Source organism: Otolemur garnettii, unplaced genomic scaffold, assembly GCF_000181295.1.
Source record: "Otolemur garnettii isolate 467f Iridium unplaced genomic scaffold, OtoGar3 scaffold00088, whole genome shotgun sequence".
NCBI lineage: Eukaryota > Metazoa > Chordata > Mammalia > Primates > Galagidae > Otolemur > Otolemur garnettii.
The window spans coordinates 4102354-4112571 of record NW_003852483.1 but is presented as its reverse complement, the minus strand read 5'-3'; the positions used below and the strand labels follow the sequence as shown (position 1 = coordinate 4112571).

The following is a 10218-nucleotide window of genomic DNA, read 5'->3' as shown; positions in this document are numbered from 1 at the left end:
ATTTCAAGAGGGTGGGCAGCCCAGTGCCTGTGAGGATCCCCCCTCTTGACAGAAAATGGACTCGTTCTGCAGGACCAGAGCAAGTGATCAGCTCAGCACTGTCCTCACCACCACTTGATGCCCCAAACCCAAGTGCAAAGCATACTGTCCAGAGTGCACTCCAAGGCAGGACCAAAACGACAGTGTGGGGAGAAGACCAAATATTTGTGGATGGCCAGGAAAGTCAAAGAAGGTGCCACGACCGCAGTGGGACTGCACATTCAGCCCTTGAGCCCCTGGTGGCCAAAGGAGTCCCGGCTTCTTTGGTGCCTGAGCCTGAGTCTCTGAAGAGAGGTCCCAATTCCCAGAGCGCGGAGGACCCCTTGAATAAGAGATCGTGCTCCTCCTGTGCGAGCTCCTTGGCCAGCACGTACACATGTGGCATCCCTGTCTGTAGCCGCAATGCCATTACCAGTTTCTACAGCTCTACCCGAGGCTTCTCACAGCTCCAGAAGAGAAGAGGCCCCAGTTCCTCACCTTCTTCAACCCACTCCCAGACACAACAGAGGCCTGCAAAGAAAGTAACAGGAGAGGAGCCCTGTCATCATTCCAGGTCTTCAACTCCACCAGTTACAGACAAGGATTCCCAGGGAGAGAAGGCTGCAGACACCACCACGTGGAAGGAACAAAACCCCTGCGGTTCCCCATCCACACCTGGCAGCTCTAGGCCATGAAAACGCAAGTTTCAGCTGGTGCCATCTAGGCGAGGGGAACTGCTGACTTTGCCTCCACCTCCCCAGCTTGGCTATTCAGTAACTGCTGAAGACCTGGACTTAGAAAAGAAAGCTACATTCGATTGGTTCAACAAGCTTTTGGGGGACACGACTGATGCTGCCACCAACTATCCCTCTGAAACCCCAGCCACCATGCAGCCTTCATTTACTTTTACTCCATCACTTGTGGAGACTGTGTCCTCCATGGCCTCTCTCCCAGATGCAAGCAGTAACCCACTGTTGCAGAGCTGGAATCAAATGCAGAATCCCCCAAGCCTCCCATCCTTCCCAGAATCTGCTAGACTGACAACCACCCAGGACCATCCATCTCCTGTAACACACAGCCTTCTGGCTGGAATGGGCTCTTTACAGTCAGGACCCCTTCCAGACACCACTACAGACCCCACTTCCACGGTCATGCCCATGGAGCTGGACCTGGCTTCTTCCGTGATACCAGTCACTGACACCAGGTCACCTGTATCCCTTCCACCTGAGACACTGATCAAATCCCAAGTCCTATCTGCCCCATCCTTCATCCCCAAGCAACGATTTCAGTTTGGAATGCTGAGCACCCCACCTTCTAACCCTCCATCTTCTGCGGCTCCTGCTGGGGCTTCCTCATCTCCCCTGTGCAAGCCTCATTTTATGGCCCCACTTAGCGCCAGAAGGAAGACCCCCAGCTATCCGTACATTCATTCTTGAGCAGGGCACACTGTAGCTCAACCCTTCCCAAGACCACCCATCCCTTGGTCCTGACCTTCCAGCCTATTTATAGCAACAGGGACCTGCTGCCTTCTGTGCCCTATTCAGCTCCCTTCAAGCACACAACTACTCAGGCCAGTGCTGCAATCGCAACTCCTCCTCTCTTCATTGTCCCAGCCACCGTCCCCTCTGCAGTGGCATCCATCAGCACAGCTGCTACTTCCACAGACCCTGCTTTGAAGCCTGCTTTTGGCCATGGCCTCAGCAGCATGAGCAGCACCAGGAGCAGCGTGAGGAGCAGGGTGACCAGTACCAGGAGCACCGTGAGGAGCACCACCCCTTACACTGCACGGCCCTTTCTGTTTTGGGGCACACCCTGCGTCTGGTGACAGCTTTATCCCAGCCAAGGGCTCCACCTTCCAGGTTGGCAAGTGCATTTCCAAGCATGCATCCAGCACAGTCACCACCTCTGGATTGAGCCAGTCCCCTCCCAGTGCTGTTTAGACAGCCAGCAGCACCACCTCTGGCAGCTTCCATAGATTTGGTGGCACCCTAACCACCTCAGTCCCGGCCCCCACCAGCCAGCCAGGGCTGACAACGACCCCAGCAGTCGACATTGCCTTTAGCTCAAGTCACAAACCTCCTCTCCCATCACATGCAGGAGCCAGTCCCCAGCCTGCATATAAGGCCACCGATGGGCAACGACACCGGGCTACCAAGCCAGGCCCTGCCCCAAACTGTGGCCGCACTCTGGCAAACAGAAACTCTGCAGTCCTGGCCCCAGTTAAAAAGCCAAGACCAATCCCACACCAGCCAGGCTTTCGCAGTGCCACAAATTCAGCTTTTGGAGGTTTGGCAACCGTAGCCTCTGCCTTTGGCACACCTGCCAGCACTCAGCCAGCCATTGCTACCATCATGGCTGTTTTCTCCACCCCTGGCTCTGGAGTCACAAGCCAAACCAGCAGCAGAGGCCCCATTAGTTCACTGTCTGGCCCCTTACCATTGGGAACATCAGCAGCCCCACATGCCAGTGAAGATGCGGAGATGAGAGAGGTATGATACCTCCAGTGACAGCTTGGCTGCACCCACCATCCCTGCCTTTGCAGCTACAACTGAAAACACCAGAGGTAGGCGCCGTAGGTCAGTGTTTGGTCCCTTCTTGTCAGGGACATTGGTAGTCCCACCTGCCAGGGAAGACGTGGAGATGAGGGAGGAGACCCCAGACCACACAGCCACCACCTCTGGCTTTAGAGCTACAACCCAAGCCACCAGCAGTGGGACCAGTGGCTCAGTTTTTGGCCCCTACACATTGGCGGTGTCCGTAGTTCCAGCTGGCAGCAGGGCCTTGGGAGTCAGCGTGTCTACCCCAGGCTCTAGATCCACATCAGAAGACATTGGCTTTGGAGCAAGACAGAATGGGACCACCAGCACTGCCACCCGCTCTGGGGGGAGCTTATATCACAGCATCCTGGGCACACCCAGCTGGACAAGCCAGGTCTTCAGTGTGGCCAGCACACCTGACAACAAACCTGGGTTTGGAGCCACCTCCAGGGCCACCTTCCGCCAGAACACCTCCACCACTGCAGTGGGTACATCGGGGAGCAGCCTCTCCAATGGAGCATCCTCAACACCCAACCAAGGCTTTGTTGGAGGTGGGTTTATCTTGTCTCCAGTTCCTTCAAGTCCCACTGGGGCAGGATCCAATGACCCAGGTGCTCAGCCACGAGTACAGGCCAGAAGGAGGCTCACCTCTGCAAAGTTGCCTTGATCCCTTGACCCTGATCTCCCAACATCTTTCCCCAATCCGGACCATGGCACCTACTAGGAAGGGCCTTGTACCCTTCCAGTTACATGAAGAACATATGCTCCCGATGTTTGGATTCAGCCACCAGCAGGTTGTTGGCTTCCTTATGCCCTTTGCCTTCTCCTGTGGGCAGCACCTGCCTTGGGGGAAGGGAAGGCTGCTTACAGCAGGACAGAGCCAGGGACCTTAACTTGGACAAGCCCACTGGTGAGGCTGCAGAACATTCTGCACATTCAGTTCACTCACTTCCCTGACTCTTGCTTAGTGTGTAAGCTTACTCAGGTGGCCTCCCTGCCCACCTTTCTGCTGACAGCCGTCTTTGCTGGCAGCTATAAGGTGCGGCCCACTTGGATGTCTGTGCATTTGATAGGATTGGGAAAGACTTCTTATCCCTAAAACCTTTCATGACTTGGCTTGGCTCTCAGAAGTGGCTCTCTTCCTCGAGTTCCCTTAGAGGGGGACTCTTTCTCCATTTCCTGCTGCTTTGTCCCTTGTCGGATTTAATCACAGTGTGTGCTGCCTTTGCCGGTTTCCTCCTACCAATCCTGAGTCAATGTCTCATCTCCAATCCTCTCTGCCAGTTGGCCCCTAACAACTTGGTGGCACAAGACTGTTAGCATGGCAGAGCCAGGGGTGAGCAACTTCCCTCCATGAGGGCAAAGCTCTTAGGGCAGGCAGGACACCCAGACCAGCTGTCAGCTGCCTCCTACCCCACCTCCCTGGTGGCCTCATGGGGCCGTTATCTGCCTCTCCAAGATTTTATGTGGGTGGCCTTGTCCTGTGTTACTTGTCTGATGCTCCTGCCTAGGTTTGAGGATGAATTGAATTATATGAGTGGCAACATGTTGGGACTTAACTGCTTCAAGTTTTCTGGGGCCCAGCTAACCGAAGGTGGACAGTAGGACCACTGTATGTCTGCAAGTGCTGACTCTGAATTTCAAAAGGTGTTTTACCTTTAAGGGCTGGCAGACCTGAATGGTGGGAGTGGGGAGGAGGGGAGGTAATACCTTCCAGTAGATAGCTGAGCACCCATAAACTTGAAGCAGTTAACCCGGCACTCCCAACATATCGTCACTCATACAATTCAATTCTTCCTCAAACAGTCATAGGCATGAGCATCACACAAATACCACAGGACAAAGACACCCACATATAATCTCAGAGAGGCAGGCAACGGCCCCGTGAGGCCACCAGGGAGTCGGGGTACGAGACAGCTTACAGCAGGCCTGGGTGTCCTGGCAGCTCTAACAGCTTTGCCCTCACAGAGGGAAATAGCTCACCCTGGCTCTGCCATGCTAACAGTTTGGAGCCACCGAGCCCTCAGGGGCCAACCTGGCAGAGAGAATTGGAGATGAGACATTGACTCAGAAGTGGCAGGAGGAAAATGGTAAAGGCAGCACACACCGTGGCCTCCAAGATAAAGGTAAATTGAAGGTCATTTTAAAACAAATCCTACAAGGGACAAGGGAGTAGTACCCTCCACTTACAAGACCTCACTGGAGGCTACATCACCTATAGTCTAAGTTACAAAACCGACCTTAATGAGCCATGTTTTCAGGTTGTATCTTAGTTATGTTCCCTCAGAGAGCCCTGTCCAGTCATTTTCCCTTTCTGCTTTATACTACAACAACATGCCCAGGCCCTAGAGCCCCAACTGTCAGGCCCATCCTCTTTGGGAGAAGGGTGGTGAATGCGAGTGCCATGTTTTAATAACATAAAAGTTAGTTTTCTATTTATGGGAAATTTCCTTCAAGCTTATTTAACGGAGGCATTTCAGTAAAAATTCTATTGACTAGAAGTGGCTGTATTTAAGTTGTGCCTTCTGAACACATTCGATAAAACGTAATTCATATTTTATAAATAATGTGATGTCAATGTAACTGGTTCCCTCCAGCTTAGTGACTGAGGTTGAACGTTTTGTGGCTGGGACTGCTCCTCTGCACCCCCAGAAGAGCTCTGAAATCAGAGGTGGAGCTAAGGAAGCAGCCTGAACCTCCAATCCCAAATGCTGTCAGGTTGGAGGGGTGGAGGTGGGCTGTGTGTGGACGTCAGCATCTCCCTGCACCTCAGGTGACGGAGATCTCCTCTTAGTTTCAGTACTCTGAGTGAATTTACCACAGTCTACAGTCAGGACAGTGGCCCAGAAATGCCCCAATAGTGGTCAGCCTGGCACAGTGTGAATGTGAGTGTGAACCTGAACGCACCCTGGACAGGAACGGAGGCTCAGACTTTCAATTACAAGTAAACACTAAATTCTTGTTGAATCCCCTTGGAATTTTTTAAATGAATGTAAGACTTTTTTCCTGCTTATGTCATTCACACTAAGAAAACCTGTGATCCAAAAGAAGAAAAAAGACTTAGTTACCAGCTCTCTCCTGAGTGATAGCACCCAATAGGAATCACAGGTCTTACAAGGCCTCTGTCACGGGAATGCCCAAGAATAAAGGTAAAAGAGGTAAAAAATAGATGCAGGGGCAAGAATGAGAAGGAGTCTGAGAAAGGAGAATTGGTATTTAAAGAAGATTGGCAAGAGTAAGCTCAGGTAATAAACATGTTGGGAAATGGACAATTCAAAGCAATGTGTTTTGATGGTGTAAAGAGGTTAGGCCACATCAGAGGAAAACTGAGAAAGAAGGTTTGGATAAACACCTCAGACATCATATTGGTTGGTCACCGAGACTATCAGGATAACACAGCTGATGTCATCTTAGCGTACAATGCAGAGGAAGCTAGAAGTCTGGAGGCCTATGGTGAGCTTCCGGAATGTGCTAAAATTAATGAAACAGATACATTTGGTTCTGGAGATGATGATGAAATCCAATCTGATGATATTGGAGATGATGATGATGAACACATTGATGCTATTTAAAGTGAACTCAGTGTGTTCCGTTCCAAAGTTCCTGAGGATTGTTCTACGGTTGGGATTTTGGCCATCACCTGTTAAGAAGACTAAAACTGGGGGGCACATACTAATTCGGAGTATAGTTTGTTAAAACTATTTTTGTTTTAAGATATTTATTATATTTCTTTAAAAGCTGAGGATGCTGAATTATCTTAAGTGAAATGTTAATACCTTTTGTTTTGATGTATTAGAATTTAGGGTTCAAAAATCATAGTAGCTGTTGTTCAGACAATAACAAAAATCCCTGTATTTCTGTGACCACTGACAAAATATGGATGTTTCCATAGAACATTTGCTTTACAGTCATCATGGAAGCCCTACTTCCAATTTATCTTTTTATTAGAGAGTGGTTCTGTATATTCCAGTTACCTAGATGTTCCTTGGAGACTTTTGATACAATTTAAGGAAGATGGCTAGATATCTGCATTTGGAATCAGAAAAAAACAGGAATATTTTTCATATTTATGTAGCTATATGTATTTTTATCCTATCTTTCATACCTTATGCATTTTTTCAACACTTATGTTGCCATCATCCTGAAGAAATAAGAGCACTTCCAAAAGGCAGTTTTTTAAAAACATAATTTTGACAACCAATTTTAAATTTGTAAGATAAATAGTCAGCAATTGAATCCTCGGTAATAACCAACATTGGGCATATTGATATATTAGTGGACAATGTTGCTTCATAATTTGCATGGAAGTTGATGGTAGGGTACATAAAGCTATTTTTGACTATTCAAAATAAGTTATGTGAAAAGATGTCATTTTCTTTTCAAATGTGATCCTCACATTTGTAACCCTCAGTTTCAAGTTGTATACAAAATTAAATTGGAATGTATTTGTGAAAAGCTAATTTTGCAATAAATTCTACTTTGTCAAATTTTCCCTAATTTGGGACGAGGGAAGGGAGCAACAACTAAAAGATGGGTTCTCTTTCCTAAATGGGAAAATCTCAGCAAAGCAATATAATAAAGTCTGATGTTGAGTATAAAATACAGAAAAAGTGAAAATAAAAGTAAAAAAAGAAGAAGATAAATACCCAGTAATGGTTCAGGGAATTCCAGGGCTACCCTCCCTTCAGACCAGCTGGCTACAAATTTGGAGTTTCCCTCAATCAGCTTTTTGCTTGATATTTCACTAGACTGACTCACAGAACCCTGGAAAGTGTTATATTTGCAAGCATAGTTTCTTAGAGTGAAAGGATACACATTAGAACCACGAAAGGAAGAGACACTTAGAACAGAATCTGGAGCAAGTCCAGATGTGAAGTCCCGTGTCCTGGGGACACGTTCCCCTCCTAGTATCAACAAGGTGAGGTAGTACACACAGAGTCCCGCCAACCCAGGAAGCTCAGCCAAAGCCTCGGGTGTTCAGGCTTTTTCGTGAACTTGATCACATAGTGTTTGCGTGGCTGACCATTAGCTTTCAGTCCCTCTGGAGGTAAGATGTCATATGGAATGTCCCCAGTCCCCCAACATACACACCTTTTTAGACTGTCTGATGACTAAAGCCTCCAGGCAGATAACGATGCCCTGATGAGGCAGGACACTCCAGGGACCTGAGATTCCCTCCCAGTAGCTGAAGCCAGAGACCAGACTTCTCTTCAGGTGAAGAGAAATCTTTGCCCCACACTGCCCCACCTGTACTGGGGAAGACCTGTTCACCATGAGCTTGCTTGCCCTGTGTAGCTGCCATGACACTAGCCATCAATATCCTGGTGTTCCTCTCCTTCTGGGCCTTGGTGGGTTCATGCTTCCTTTCTTAAGCCCTTTGAAAACAGCTGTGCCCTAATGACTTGCCTTAGTAGAGGAAATGTAAGAGGAAGTGATGAGAAGGCAGAAGCCTCAGAGTCAACATAGTTTCACCACGTTCCATTCCCTGATCTCAAAAGCCTGTGGAAAGACATTGGGATGAAGGGCCCATGAGCCTGGGTCCCTGAGAAACTAGGAATAAGTACCCCACGCCAACCTTTGATACACTGCCCACATCAGTGAGCACCTTTTGTTGTGTTAACACCCTTTGTTGTGTTAACACCCTTTGTTGTGTTAACACCCTTTGTTGTGTTAACCGGCTAAGATTTGGGGGTTTTATGGTAGCACAACATATCCTGGTACCCAGATATTACACTGTGATGGATCTTAGGCAAGTTCTTTAGCTTCCCTCTGCCTCAGGTTTCTTCTTATGAAAAGGAGACAGTAGGAACTGCCTTTTGAGGCTACGGCCAGAATAAATGTTACGCATTGTAGTAGTTTGCTAGAGAAGTCATAACAAAGTGCTACGGACTTAGCGGCTTAAAGAATTATTTTCCTACAATTCTGGAGGCTGGAAGTTCAAGATCATGGCAGCAGGGCTGGCTTCCTCTGAGGCCCTGTCCCTGCCTTGTACATGGCTGTCTTCTTCATCCCTCTTCACATAATCATTCCTTTGTGTCTGTGTGTTCATGTCCCAATCTCCACCATGTATAAGAACAATAGTCATGTTAGATTAGAGTTCACCCTAATGACCTCATTTTCACTTCAATACCTCCTTAAAAGCCCTATCTGTATGTACAGTCACATTCTAACATACTGAGGGTTAGCATGTCAACATACTTCAGGGGGACACAGTTCAGCCCATATTACATGTGGAAAATAGTTACAGTACAACAGTACGTGACACAGTAAATGTTCAAGTCGGTTAGTGATTATCGTGGTTGATATCCTAATCTTTGATCATACTATTCAGAAAATATAGTCAAGACTTACTTTTACCTGAAGAAAGCTGCTAAACACTATGTTTGAAATTATCCCTAATGAATATATAACGAACAAATAGTCATGTATACTTAGGAACAAAACATTTTAAAAATACAAACAAGCCACTCTGAAATTGCTATATACCATACTAGCTGAAATATGATAGTCTGGAAAAACTGAAACTAGAGACAGTGAAAAGATTGGTAGTTGCCAGGGGTTGTGGGGAAGGTTGGGAAGAATAGGCAGAGCCCAAAGGATATTTAGGGCAGTGGGACTACTCTGTAGGATACTATAACGGAAGACACAGGACATTTGTCCAAACTCACAGAATGCACATCACATTGTTCCCTTAATGTAAACTATGACTTTGGATAATAACGGCATATCAATGTATGTTACTCACTTGTTCTAGCTGTACCTTTTCAGTGGGGGATGTTGGTAGCCTGGAGGCTGTGAGTGAGTAGGGACAGGTGCCAGATGGAACTCCCTATACTGTCTGCTAAATGTTGCCAAGTACGAGACTTTGCCTAGGAAATAGTCCATTAAAATTTCAAAAATACAAAACAACATGCCTACCGGTTAATAATAATTGTGAGGAGGGAGGAATAGTTTGAAGATTGTCTTGGTCACATATTTTGATGATGTTTCAGGGTCTTTGTGCATATATTTTTCTGTGTGTTCTGTATAAATCTGAAATTGGGAAAAATGTATCAATTAACAAAAGTAAAGGATGACTGGCTCGTCTGGGAAGCAATAATCAAAGACATAGGTGGGTGATCCCCATCCTGTGCTTCTGCCTGATGCTCAGGAAAAGTTGGTAAAGGCTTCACTGCTTGTTGGTACTCCCTGACTCCCTGCCAGGTAACATCTCTAAGAGATGCAGCAGGCGGGAAGGGCCTGTCCCCTTGGAAGCAACCACTGCCCCTTGACTAATAACACCTGGCTGGATTAAGAACTCCAAAAAAAAAATGGTGCCTTTTAGGAAGAAAGACTTATAAAAGAGCCTCTGTATGTGTGAACAGGTGTTCAGGAGACCAGGAGAAGGGTCCCTGGAGGAGGCCCCCACCAGGGTCAGTACTAACAGGGTAGGACTTCCTTAGGAGCCACCAGAGACCACAGGGCATGGTGAGGCCTTTTGAGCCAGGACAGAAGCCTATTGGGGCTCTCCCCCTTGACTGATTACAATATTTTCTAAAACATGGCCAGGCTTTGGGCTTCCAGTGGGGAATCTGGTGTCACAGTTGAGCTTTACTATTTAAAGCTCTGTAACCTCAGATGTCATTTAGGCTTTTACCCATAGTTTCCATCAGTACAAAATGGT

At 47.5% G+C, this 10218-nt stretch overlaps 1 pseudogene; it reads left to right on the top strand.

Annotated features, from left to right (window-relative positions):
* The first annotated feature begins 5688 nt into the window (after positions 1–5688).
* On the top strand, positions 5689–6127 carry LOC100943895 (annotated as a pseudogene).
* Positions 6128–10218: the final 4091 nt, after the last annotated feature.